This window comes from Manis javanica, chromosome 2 (assembly GCF_040802235.1).
Source record: "Manis javanica isolate MJ-LG chromosome 2, MJ_LKY, whole genome shotgun sequence".
In the NCBI taxonomy this organism is placed as follows: Eukaryota; Metazoa; Chordata; class Mammalia; order Pholidota; family Manidae; genus Manis; species Manis javanica.
The window spans coordinates 127,503,276-127,515,437 of NC_133157.1; positions in this window are offsets into that span (position 1 = coordinate 127,503,276).

Here is a 12,162-nt window from a genome sequence, read left to right on the forward strand (position 1 = left end):
ATGAGGGATAATTGTGGGCTAAAGTGTTTTTGGCAATTAAAGAGTCAGTATTATGTTTTTCTATGAAAATATTCACAGGGAACATAACTACTTTGTCTAAGTCTTGCATCCAGTCAGTGGCCATGCAAACTAGTGTTCTAGAGATTCCCAGTGAAATGACCATCATGAGAAGCACACCATTCTGACTGAGTCCTCCTGGCTTATTCGATCAGTATTTCTCAAGCTTGGATGACATGCTGGATGCTGACAAAGCCTACAGGTTGAAGAGGCCTGGAGCCTGCCTCCACTGGGTGTGGGTTTAGTGAGAAAGCAAACATGTAAACAAGAGGTGGGACTTTATCAGAGCACACCAGAGCCAACCTGGTGAGGGCCCTGGAGGAAGTGACATTTGCAGGACTGGGTGGGGAAATCAAAGGGACATTGCAGAAAAGAGAAGGATCCGTGCAAAGCAAGGGGGCAGAAGTCTGATGTGATGTGAGAGAGATTTCAGGAGTCAGCTTTTCCATGATCAGTGTTACTGTTTTTGTTGCAACTACAATTTTAAAGCAATTGGTTAATCTTGAAGTACATTCACAGTGTTCAAAAATAAAAAATAAGATACTAAATGTAAAAACAAAATCTCTCCCTTCCTGCACTCTGCTGGATGCTGCCCTGCTCCCATTCTGCCTTCCCCAAACACTTTTCCTCATAATGTTTCCCAGGATTTCTACGTGCAAGTACAAGCAATTATGAACATTCTTTCTTCTCTGCCTCCTTTCTAGATGAAAGATAGTACATCTGATACTACACCTTCAGTAATACTTCACTTGCTCTTTTTTCTTAATTATGTAATATATTGGATCTCTTTCTATATCAGTGCATATAAAGTGTCCTTTTCCTCCCTTCCAGCTTCAGAGTGTCCCATTATATTTAACCCGACTCCCATTAACAGCCTTTTGGGTTGTCTCCAGTCTCTGGGCATTACAAATAATGTTGTAATGAGTAACCTTGTACCTGCATCATTTTATATGTGAGCAGGTTTATTCGTATGATAAAGCCCCTAAAATGGGTCTGAGGGGTCAAAGAGTATAGACGGACAGGCAGATTTGGTAGGGAATGCTGTTGGAAGCGTGTGTTTCTTTGGCTTTTAATTATTAGGTGTAGCACATAAATTTCCTGCACTTCCTATGTATACAATGCAGTCACTTGGCCCAGATGAATCCTAGGTGGAGAGTGACTGGCACAGGTGTCATGAAGTACTCACACTTGGTGCTCACTTAATAGTGCTGATAGTGGCTGCCAGCAGGGGTGACTGAAATAGTAATAATTTTTTATAACTTCTAGGTATGTGGCACAATGCTTGTAGGGTGCATGGGAAGAATTTCTGAATCATCTGGGAGGTCTGCAAATGGCACCCCCACCCACCCAATGCCCACCTAGCATTCTGGCTCACCTCTCTCCCTGCCCCGCCAGCACCCCCAACACACGCCTCTACTGGGGGTATGCCCTTTCCACTCCCACCACAGAGGCCCACAGAGAGACACTGGGAATGACACAACCTAAAGCAAAGCACAGCTCTTTCAAGGAAAACAAATAGCTTTATGAAAAAATATGCCACAGTGTCTTCATTTTTCTCCCTAGTGAGGAGTTGGAGAAACCGTTGTCATTCATGTGCCCTGGCCAGCAGATTTGCACTGGGGTCCACTGTTCTCTCCTTGCCCACCTTGCAGCTCCCCCAAATTCTACAAGTAACTCCCCAAACTCAAACCTTTTCCCCAGCGGCTCCTGTTGCCATTCCCTGATGTCAAGGCCTTCCCCGCTCTTGTGCCCTTTCTCCTCTGTCTGCTAATGCTCTCTCTCGCCATCTGGCTTTCAAATGCTGGAGATTTGCCTCTGACTGGGATGTGTCCTGGTCAAGTCCCTTGACATGTCTTGGAAAAATCAGGATTGGTTTAGACGTCCTTTTGGGTGTTTTCCAGCTTGGAGGTTCTACGAATTCAGTACTCTTACTGGAAAATCAGTTCATTATGGAGGTGAAATGAGAAATATGGTATCAAAGGACAGACAAGTGTGGAGACACCTCAGCCCCTTTTGGGAGAAGAGTTAATTTTTCATCCTTATATTTAAAGCCTATATTTGTCATAGTTTTGGAAAACTCACCGGGTGGTATTGTTTTTAAAGGGCACCTACCTAGTTTGTTTGTTTTTTATTAAGGTATCATTGATATACAATTTTATGAAGGTTTCACATGAGCAACACTGTGGTTACAACATTCATCCATATTATCAAGTCCCCCCCACACCTCATTTCCATCACTATCCATCAGTGTAGTAAGATGCTATAGAGTCATTATATGTCTTCTCCATGCCATACTGCCTTCCCCATGACCTCCCTATATTGTGAGTGATAATTAGTATGCCCCTTAATCCCTTCTCCCTCACTCCCCACCCACCCTCCCATTTGGTACCTGCTAGTCCCTTCTTAGAGTCTGTGAGTCTGCTATTGTTTTGTTCCTCCAGTTTTGTTTTGTTTTTATACTCCTCAAATGAGTGAACTCAGTTGGTACTTGTCTTTTTCAGCCTGGCTTATTTCACTGAGCATAATACCCTCTAGCTCCATCCATGTTGTTGCAAATGATAAGAATTGTTTTCTTCTTATGGCTGAATAATATTCCATTGTGTATATGTACCACCTCTTCTTTATCCATTCATCTACTGCTGGACACTTAGGTTGCTACCATATCTTAGCTATTGTAAATAGTGCTGCAATAAACATAGGGGTGAATATGTCTTTTTTTTTTTGAGAGGGCATCTCTCATATTTATTGATCAAATGGTTGTTAACAACAATAAAAATCAGTATAGGGGGGTCAACGCTCAATGTACAATCATTAATCCATCTCAAGCCTAATTCTCGTCAGTCTCCAATCTTCTGAAGCATAACGAACAAGTTCTTACATGGTGAACGAATTCTTACATAGTGAATAAATTCTTACATGGTGAACAGTACAAGGGCAGTCATCACAGAAACTTTCGGTTTTGATCATGCAATATGACCTATAAACAATCAGGTCAAATATGAATATTCGTTTGATTTTTGTACTTGATTTATATGTTGATCCCACATTTCTCCTATTATTATTATTATTTTTATTTTTAATAAAATGCTGAAGTGGTAGGTAGATGCAAGATAAAGGTAGAAAACATAGTTTAGTGCTGTAAGAAGGCAAATGTAGATGATCAGATGATCAGGTGTGTGCCTATGGACTAAGTATTAATCCAGGCTAGACAAGGGCAGCAAGACATCCACGGATGCAGAAGATTTCTCTCAAAACAGCAGGGGTGAGGTTATAAGCTTCACCACTGTTGATCCCCAATTTCTCACCTGATGGTCCCCCTGCGACTGTGCCTGTCTTAGGTTGTTCCTCCCTTGAGGAATCTTACCCGTCTCTGGCTAACCAGTCATCTTCCGTGGCCATACAGGGAGATATAAAGTTGGTAAGTGAGAGAGAAGCCATATTGTTTGAAAAGGTTACCTTTTTACTTCTTTGCAGATTTATGCCCTGTGGCTTCTATGCCCAGCATTTGTCTCGAGGTATCTTTACCACTTGGAGGAATTATGATGCTTGGTAAATTCGATATGAGGCACGATTTCTATTTAAGGGTTGTAATTAGGAAGGAAGAAGAAAAGCTATAGAGGTAGCAGATAGAAGAAAACATGGGAGGATTATTTCTTTGACATATCTTCTTGTAGAGTAACTTAAGCATGTATAGGTTTTAAACTAACTAAATTGCGCACACACATTAACATAATAGGAATACAGTTACATAACCAAAGCAGATCTATAATTACCAGCCATCTCCAGTGAAGCCAAGAAAACCAGTTAGGCACCCTAGGCATTTGTGAAAATTTGTCTATGATATGATGGATATTGCCCAACTGTACTTGAACAGTCTGAGAGAAATCAGACAAATTAAAACAACCAATTCCTGGGAACTGTTCACATCCCATATGTTCTTTTAACCGTAGATAGTCTGCAGCTATAACATTTTGTAGCGCTACAACTTGCACTTCTCCTAATTCTTTTTTGAGTTCCAACAGTATAGATCCAGTCAAATTTGTTGTTTTACTGTATGCACAGGCCAGCTTAGATATCTCCTTCTTCATTCCAATGGCAAGTCCAGGAAAGGATGGGATGTATGCAGCTACAACTGCAGCATCGCCTGGATCTTTGTGGAGGTTTTTTGATGATCATCTTCTGGTATGAGTCTTCCAGAGAGTGCTGATGTTGGAAGTTCTTCTTCATATCGTATCTTAGTTCATTTTCTGGGTAGCCAAATTAGGCTTTGATCTTCTGTATAAACACAAACAGACCCTTTGCCCACACTTTGATATGCCCTTTATACCATTGTGTAGAACTCATTGGAGGTCACCACACAGGAACTGCTTTTTTTTTTTTTTTTTTTTTTTTGGCAATAGAAGTTTTTATATCAATAATCATCTTAAGTACAAATGGACGAAATTCACAGGTCAAAAGGCACAGACTGGCTGCATAGATAGATTTTTTTTTTTTTTGAGAGGGCATCTCTCATATTTATTGATCAAATGGTTGTTAACAACAATAAAAATCAGTATAGGGGGGTCAACGCTCAATGTACAATCATTAATCCATCTCAAGCCTAATTCTCGTCAGTCTCCAATCTTCTGAAGCATAACGAACAAGTTCTTACATGGTGAACGAATTCTTACATAGTGAATAAATTCTTACATGGTGAACAGTACAAGGGCAGTCATCACAGAAACTTTCGGTTTTGATCATGCAATATGACCTATAAACAATCAGGTCAAATATGAATATTCGTTTGATTTTTGTACTTGATTTATATATTGATCCCACATTTCTCCTATTATTATTATTATTTTTATTTTTAATAAAATGCTGAAGTGGTAGGTAGATGCAAGATAAAGGTAGAAAACATAGTTTAGTGCTGTAAGAAGGCAAATGTAGATGATCAGATGATCAGGTGTGTGCCTATGGACTAAGTATTAATCCAGGCTAGACAAGGGCAGCAAGACATCCACGGATGCAGAAGATTTCTCTCAAAGCAGGGGGGGTGAGGTTCTGAGCCTCACCTCTGTTGATCCCCAAATTCTCACCTGATGGCCCCCCTGCGACTGTGCCTGTCTTAGGTTGTTCCTCCCTTGAGGAATCTTACCCGTCTCTGGCTAACCAGTCATCGTCCGGGGCCATACAGGGAAATGTAAAGTTGGTAAGTGAGAGAGAAGCCATATTGTCTGCAAAGGTTAGCTTTTTACTTCTTTGCAGATTTATGCCCTGTGGCTTCTATGCCCAGCACTTGTCTCGAGGTATCTTTACCACCTGGAGGAATTATGATACTCGGTAAATTCGATATGAGGCACGAATTCTATTTAAGGGTTGTAATTAGGAAGGAAGAAGAAAAGGTATAGATGTAGCATATGAAGGAAACTTGGGAGGATTGATTATTTCTTTGACATATCTTCTTGTAGAGTACCTTAAGTATGTATAGGTTTTAAACTACTAACTAATTTGTACACACATATTAACATAATAGGAATATGGTGACATAAACAAAGCAAATCTATAATTACCATCCATCTCCAGTGAAGACAAGAAAACAATTTAGGCACCCTAGGCATTTTTGAAAATTTATCTATGATATGATGGATATTGTCCAACTGTACTTGAACCATCAGACAAATTAAAGCAGCCCATTTCTGGGATCTGTTCACATCCCATATGTTCTTTTAACCATAGATAGTCTATAGTCATGAGATTTTGGAGTGCTACAACTTGCACCCCTCCCAACTCCTGGTTGAGTTCCAACAGTACAGATCCGGTCAAATTCGTTGTCTCACTGTATGCACATGCCAGCCTAGACATCTCCCTCCTCATTCTTATGGCAAGTCCAGGAGACGGTGTGCTGGATGCAGCCACAACCGCAGCATCGTCCGGATCCCTGTGGAGGCTTTTTGATGATCATCCCCCGGCACAAGTCCTCCAGAGAGTGCTGATGCCAGAAGCTCCTCCTCATATCGTATCTTAGTTCATTTTCTGGGTATCCAAGCTAGGCCTTGATCTTCTGCGTAGAAACAAACAGACCCTTTGCCCACACTTTGACATGCCCTCTATACCACTGTGCAGAACTCATTGGAGGTCAGCACACAGTAACTGCTTTTTTTTTTTTTTTTTAATTAAGAGAAAGGAATATTATCAGAAAAGAGTACCTCCATAGCTGATCATCTGAAACCCTGCTTTTTTTTTAAGAGAAAGGAATATTATCAGAAAAGTGTACCTCCATAGCTGATCATCTGACACCCTTTAAGTGATCAAAATTAAGGATATTTAAAGCATGCATTAATCATTGATTTACCATTAGTTTTATCCTATCAAGGAGTAATCCCCCTTTCCTTTCTTTCTTTCTTTCTTTTTTTTTTAATCTTTAATCTACACTTACATGAAGAATATTATGTTTACTAGGCTCTCCCCTATACCAGGTCCCCCCTATAAACCACTTTACAGTCACTGTCCATCAGCAAAGCAAAATGTTGTAGAATCACTACTTGTCTTCTCTGTGTTGTACAGCCCTCCCCGTTCTCCCCCCACCCCATGCATGCTAATCTTAATACCCCCTTTCTTCTTCCCCCCCCTTATCCCTCCTTACCCACCCATCCTCCCCAGTCCCTTTCCCTTTGGTACCTGTTAGTTCATTTTTGGGTTCTGTAATTTTGCTGCTGTTTTGTTCCTTCAGTTTTTCCTTTGTTCTTATACTCCACAGATGAGTGAAATCATTTGGTATTTCTCTTTCTCCGCTTGTCTTATTTCACTGAGCATAATACCCTCCAGCTCCATCCATGTTGCTGCAAATGGTAGGATTTTCCCTCTCCTTATGGCTGTGTAGTATTCCATTGTGTATATGTACCACATCTTCTTTATCCATTCGTCTACCGATGGACATTTAGGTTGCTTCCAATTCTTGGCTATTGTAAATAGTGCTGTGATAAACATAGGGGTGCATCTGTCTTTCTCAAACTTGATTGCTGCGTTCTTAGGGTAAATTCCTAGGAGTGGAATTCCTGGGTCAAATGGTAGGTCTGTATTGAACATTTTCATGAACCACCATACTGCTTTCCACAATGGTTGAACTAATTTACATTCCCACCAGCAATGTAGGAGGGTTCCCCTTTCTCCACAGTCTTGCAAACATTTGTTGTTGTTTGTCTTTTGAATGGCAGCCATCCTTATTGGTGCGAGGTGATATCTCATTGTGGTTTTAATTTGCATTTCTCTGATAACTAGCGATGTGGAGCATCTTTTCATGTGTCTGTTGGCTATCTGAATTCTTTTTTCGAGAACTGTCTGTTCAGTTCCTCTGCCCATTTTTTAATTGGATTATTTGTTTTTTGTTTGTTGAGGCATGTGAGCTCTTGATATATTTTGGACATCAAGCCTTTATCGGATCTGTCATTTACAAATATATTCTCCCATACTGTAGGGTTCCTTTTTGTTCTATTGATGGTGTCCTTTGCTGTACAGAAGTTTTTCAGTTTAATACAGTCCCACTTGTTCATTTTTGCTGTTGTTTTCCTTGCCCGGGGAGATATGTTCAAGAAGAGGTCACTCATGTTTATGTCTAAAAGGTTTTTGTCTATGTTTTTTTCTAAGAGTTTTATGGTTTCATGACTTACATTCAGGTCTTTGATCCATTTTGAATTTACTTTTGTGTATGGGGTTAGACAATGGTCCAGTTTCATTCTCCTACATGTAGCTGTACAGTTTTGCCAGCACCATCTGTTGAAGAGACTGTCATTTCGCCATTGTATGTCCATGGCTCCTTTATCAAATATTAATTGACCATATATGTTTGGGTTAATTTCTGGAGTCTCTAATCTGTTCCACTGGTCTGTGGCTCTGTTCTTGTGCCAGTACCAAATTGTCTTGATTACTATGGCTTTGTAGTAGAGCTTGAAGTTGGGGAGTGAGATCTCCCCCCTCCCCCACTTTATTCTTCTTTCTCAGGATTGCTTTGGCTATTCGGGGTCTTTGGTGTTTCCATATGAATTTTTAAACTATTTGTTCCAGTCCGTTGAAGAATGTTGTTGGTAATTTAATAGGGATTACATCAAATCTTTATATTGCTTTGGGCAGGATGGCCATTTTGACGATATTAATTCTTCCTACCCATGAGCATGGAATGAGTTTCCATTTGTTAGTGTCCCCTTTAATTACTCTTAAGAGTGACTTGTAGTTTTCAGGATATAGGTCTTTCAATTCTTTGGTTAGGTTTATTCCTAGGTATTTTATTCTTTTTGATGCAATTGTCAATGGAATTGTTTTCCTGATATCTCTTTCTATTGGCTCATTGTTAGTGTATAGGAAAGCCACAGACTTCGGTGTGTTAATTTTGTATCCTGCAACTTTGCTGTATTCCGATATCAGTTCTAGTACTTTTGGAGTGGAGTCTTTAGGGTTTCTTATGTACAATATCATGTCATCTGCAAATAGTGACAGTTTAACTTCTTCTTTACCAATCTGGATTCCTTGTATTTCTTTGTTTTGTCTAATTGCCATGGCTAGGGCCTCCAGTACTATGTTGAATAACAGTGGGGAGAGTGGGCATCCCTGTCTTGTTCCCGATCTCAGAGGAAAAGCTTTCAGCTTCTTGCTGTTAAGTATGATGTTGGCGGTGGGTTTATCCTATATGGCCTTTATTATGTTGAGGTACTTGCCCTCTATACCCATTTTGCTGAGAGTTTTTATCATGAACGGATGTTGAATTTTGTCGATGCTTTTTCAGCATCTATGGTTCATGTGGTTTTTGTCTTTCTTTTTGTTGATGTAGTGGATGATGTTGATGGATTTTTGAATGTTGTACCATCCTTGCATCCCTGGGATGAATCCCACTTGGTTGTAGTGTATGATCCTTTGGATATATTTTTGAATTCGGTTTGCTAATATTTTATTGAGTATTTTTGCATCTATGTTCATCAGGGATATTGGTCTGTAATTTTCTTTTTTGGTGGGGTCTTTGCCTGGTTTTGTTATTAGGGTGATGTTAGCTTCATAGAATGAGTTTTGGAGTATTCCATCCTCTTCTATTTTTTGGAAAACTTCAAGGAGAATGGGTATGATATTTTCTCTGTATGTTTGATAAAATTCAGAGGTAAATCCACCTGGCCCGGGTAATTTTTTCTTGGGTAGTTTTTTTATTACCACTTCAATTTCTTTGCTGGTAATTCATTTGTTTAGATTTTGCATTTCTTCCTTGGTCAGTTTTGGAAGGTTGTATTTTTCTAGGAGGTTGTCCATTTCTTCTAGGTTTTCCAGCTTGTTGGCATATACTTTTTCATAGTAGTCTTTAATAATTCTTTGTATTTCTGTGGAGTCTGTCATGATTTTTCCATTCTCATTTCTGATTCTGTTGATTTGTGTTGATTCTCTTTTTCTCTTAATAAGTTTGGCTAGAGGCTTATCTATTTTATTTATTTTCTCAAAGAACCAGCTATTGGTTTTGTTGATTTTTGCAATTGTTTTATTCTTCTCAATTTTGTTTATTTTTTCTCTGATCTTTATTATGTCCCTCCTTCTGCTGACTTTAGGTCTCATTTGTTCTTCTTTTTCCAGTTTCGATAATTGTAATGTTAGACTATTCATTTGGGATTGTTCTTCCTTCTTCACGTGTGCCTGGATCGCTATATACTTTCCTCTTAAGACTGCTTTCGCTGCATCCCACAGAAGTTGGGGCTTTGTGTTGTTGTTGTCATTTGTTTCTATATATTCCTTGATCTCTATTTTGATTTGTTCATTGATCCATTAATTATTTAGAAGCATGTTGTTAAGCCTCCATGTGTTTGTGAGCCTTTTTGTTTTCTTTGTAGAATTTATTTCTAGTTTTATACCTTTGTGGTCTGAAAAAGTGGTTGGAAGAATTTCAATATTTTGGAATTTACTGAGGCTCTTTTTGTGAGCTAGTATGTGGTCTATTCTGGAGAATGTTCCATGTGCACTTGAGGAGAATGTATATCCTGTTGCTTTTGAATGTAGAGTTCTATAGATGTCTATTAGGTCCATTTGTTCTAGTGTGTTGTTGAGTGCCTGTGTGTCCTTACTTATTTTCTGCCCAGTGGATCTATCCTTTGGGGTGAGTGGTGTGTTGAAGTCTCCTAAAATGAATGCATTGCAGTCTATTTCCCTTTTTAGTTCTGTTAGTATTTGTTTCACATATGCTGGTGCTCCTGTGTTGGGTGCATATATATTTAGAATGGTTATATCATCTTGTTGGACTGAGCCCTTTATCATTATGTACTGTCCCTCTTTATCTCTTGTTACTTTCTTTGTTTTGAGGTCTATTTAATCTGATATTAGTACTGCAACCCCTGCTTTCTTCTCACTGTTGTTTGCCTGAAATATGTTTTTCCATCCCTTGACTTTTAGTCTGTGCATGTCTTTGGGCTTGAGGTGAGTTTCTTGTAAGCAGCATATAGATGGGTCTTTCTTTTTTACCCATTCTATTGCTCTGTGTCTTTTGATTGGTGCAGTAAGTCCGTTTACATTTAGGGTGACTATTGAGAGATATGTACTTATTGCCATTGCAGGCTTTAGATTCGTGGTTACCAAAGGTTCAAGGTTAGCTTCTTTAGTATCTTACTGCCTAACTTAGCTCGCTTATTGGGCTGTTATATACACTGTCTGGAGATTCTTTTCTTCTCTCCCTTCTTATTCCTCCTCCTCCATTCTTCATATGTTGTGTGTTTTGTTCTGTGCTCTTTTTAGGAGTGCTCCCATCTAGAGCAGTCCCTGTAAGATGCCCTGTAGAGGTGGTTTGTGGGAAGCAAATTCCCTCAGCTTTTGCATGTCTGGGAATTGTTTAATCCTGCCATCATATTTAAATGATAGTCGTGCTTGATACAGTATCCTTGGTTCATGGCCCTTCTGTTTCATTGCATTAAATATATCATGCCATTCTCTTCTGGCCTGTAGGGTTTCTGTCGAGAAGTCTGATGTTAGCCTGATGGGTTTTCCTTTATAGGTGATCTTTTTCTCTCTAGCAGCCTTTAAAACTCTTTCCTTGTCCTTGATCCTTGCCATTTTAATTATTATGTGTCTTGGTATTGTCCTCCTTGTATCCTTTCTGTTGGGGGTTCTGTGTATTTCCGTGGTCTGTTCGATTATTTCCTTCCCCAGTTTGGGGAAGTTTTCAGCAATTATTTCTTCAAAGAGACTTTCTATCCCTTTTCCTCTCTCTTCTTCTTCTGGTACCCCTATAATATGGATATTGTTCCTTTTGGATTGGTCACATAGTTCTCTTAGTATTTTTTCTTTCCTGAAGATCCTTTTATCTCTCTCTGTGTCAGCTTCTATACGTTCCTGTTCTCTGGTTTCTATTCCTTCAATGGCCTCTTGCATCTTATCCATTCTGCTTATAAATCCTTCCAGGGTTTGTTTCACTTCTGGGATCTTCTTCATGACATCTGTGATCTCCCTCCAGACTTCATCCCATTGCTCTTGCATTTTTCTCTGCATCTCATCCTATTGCTCTTGCATTTTTATCTGCATCCTTTTCAGCATGTTCATGATTTTTATTTTGAATTCTTTTTCAGGAAGACTGATTAGGTCTGTCTCCTTCTCAGGTGTTTTCTCTGTGATCTTTGTCTGCCTGTAGTTTTGCCTTTTCATTGTGATAGAGATAGTTTGCTGAGCTGGTACAAGTGACCGCTGGAAGAGCTTTCCTTCTTGTTGGTTTGTGGCCTTCCTCTCCTGGGAGAATAGCGACCTCTAGTGGCTTGTGCTTGGCCGCTGTGCGCAGACAGGGCTTCTGCTTCCTGCCCAGATGCTATGGGGTTTATCTCCGCTGTTGCTGTGGGCGTGGCCTGGCTGGGGCTGCTCCTCCAAAATGGTGGAGCGTTGGAGGGTGAGCGGCTGGGAGGCTATTTATCTCCATAAGGTGCCTCTGTGCTCCCTGATGCCCAGGGGGTTAGAGTGCCCAGAGATCCCCAGATTCCCTGCCTCTGGTCTAAGTGACCTGTCCTGCCCCTTTAAGACTTCCAAAAAAGCACTCTCCAAACCAAAACAACAACAGCAACAACAAAGGAAAAAAAAATTAAATAAATAATTTTTTTAAAAAATGCACGATTTTCTTTGTCC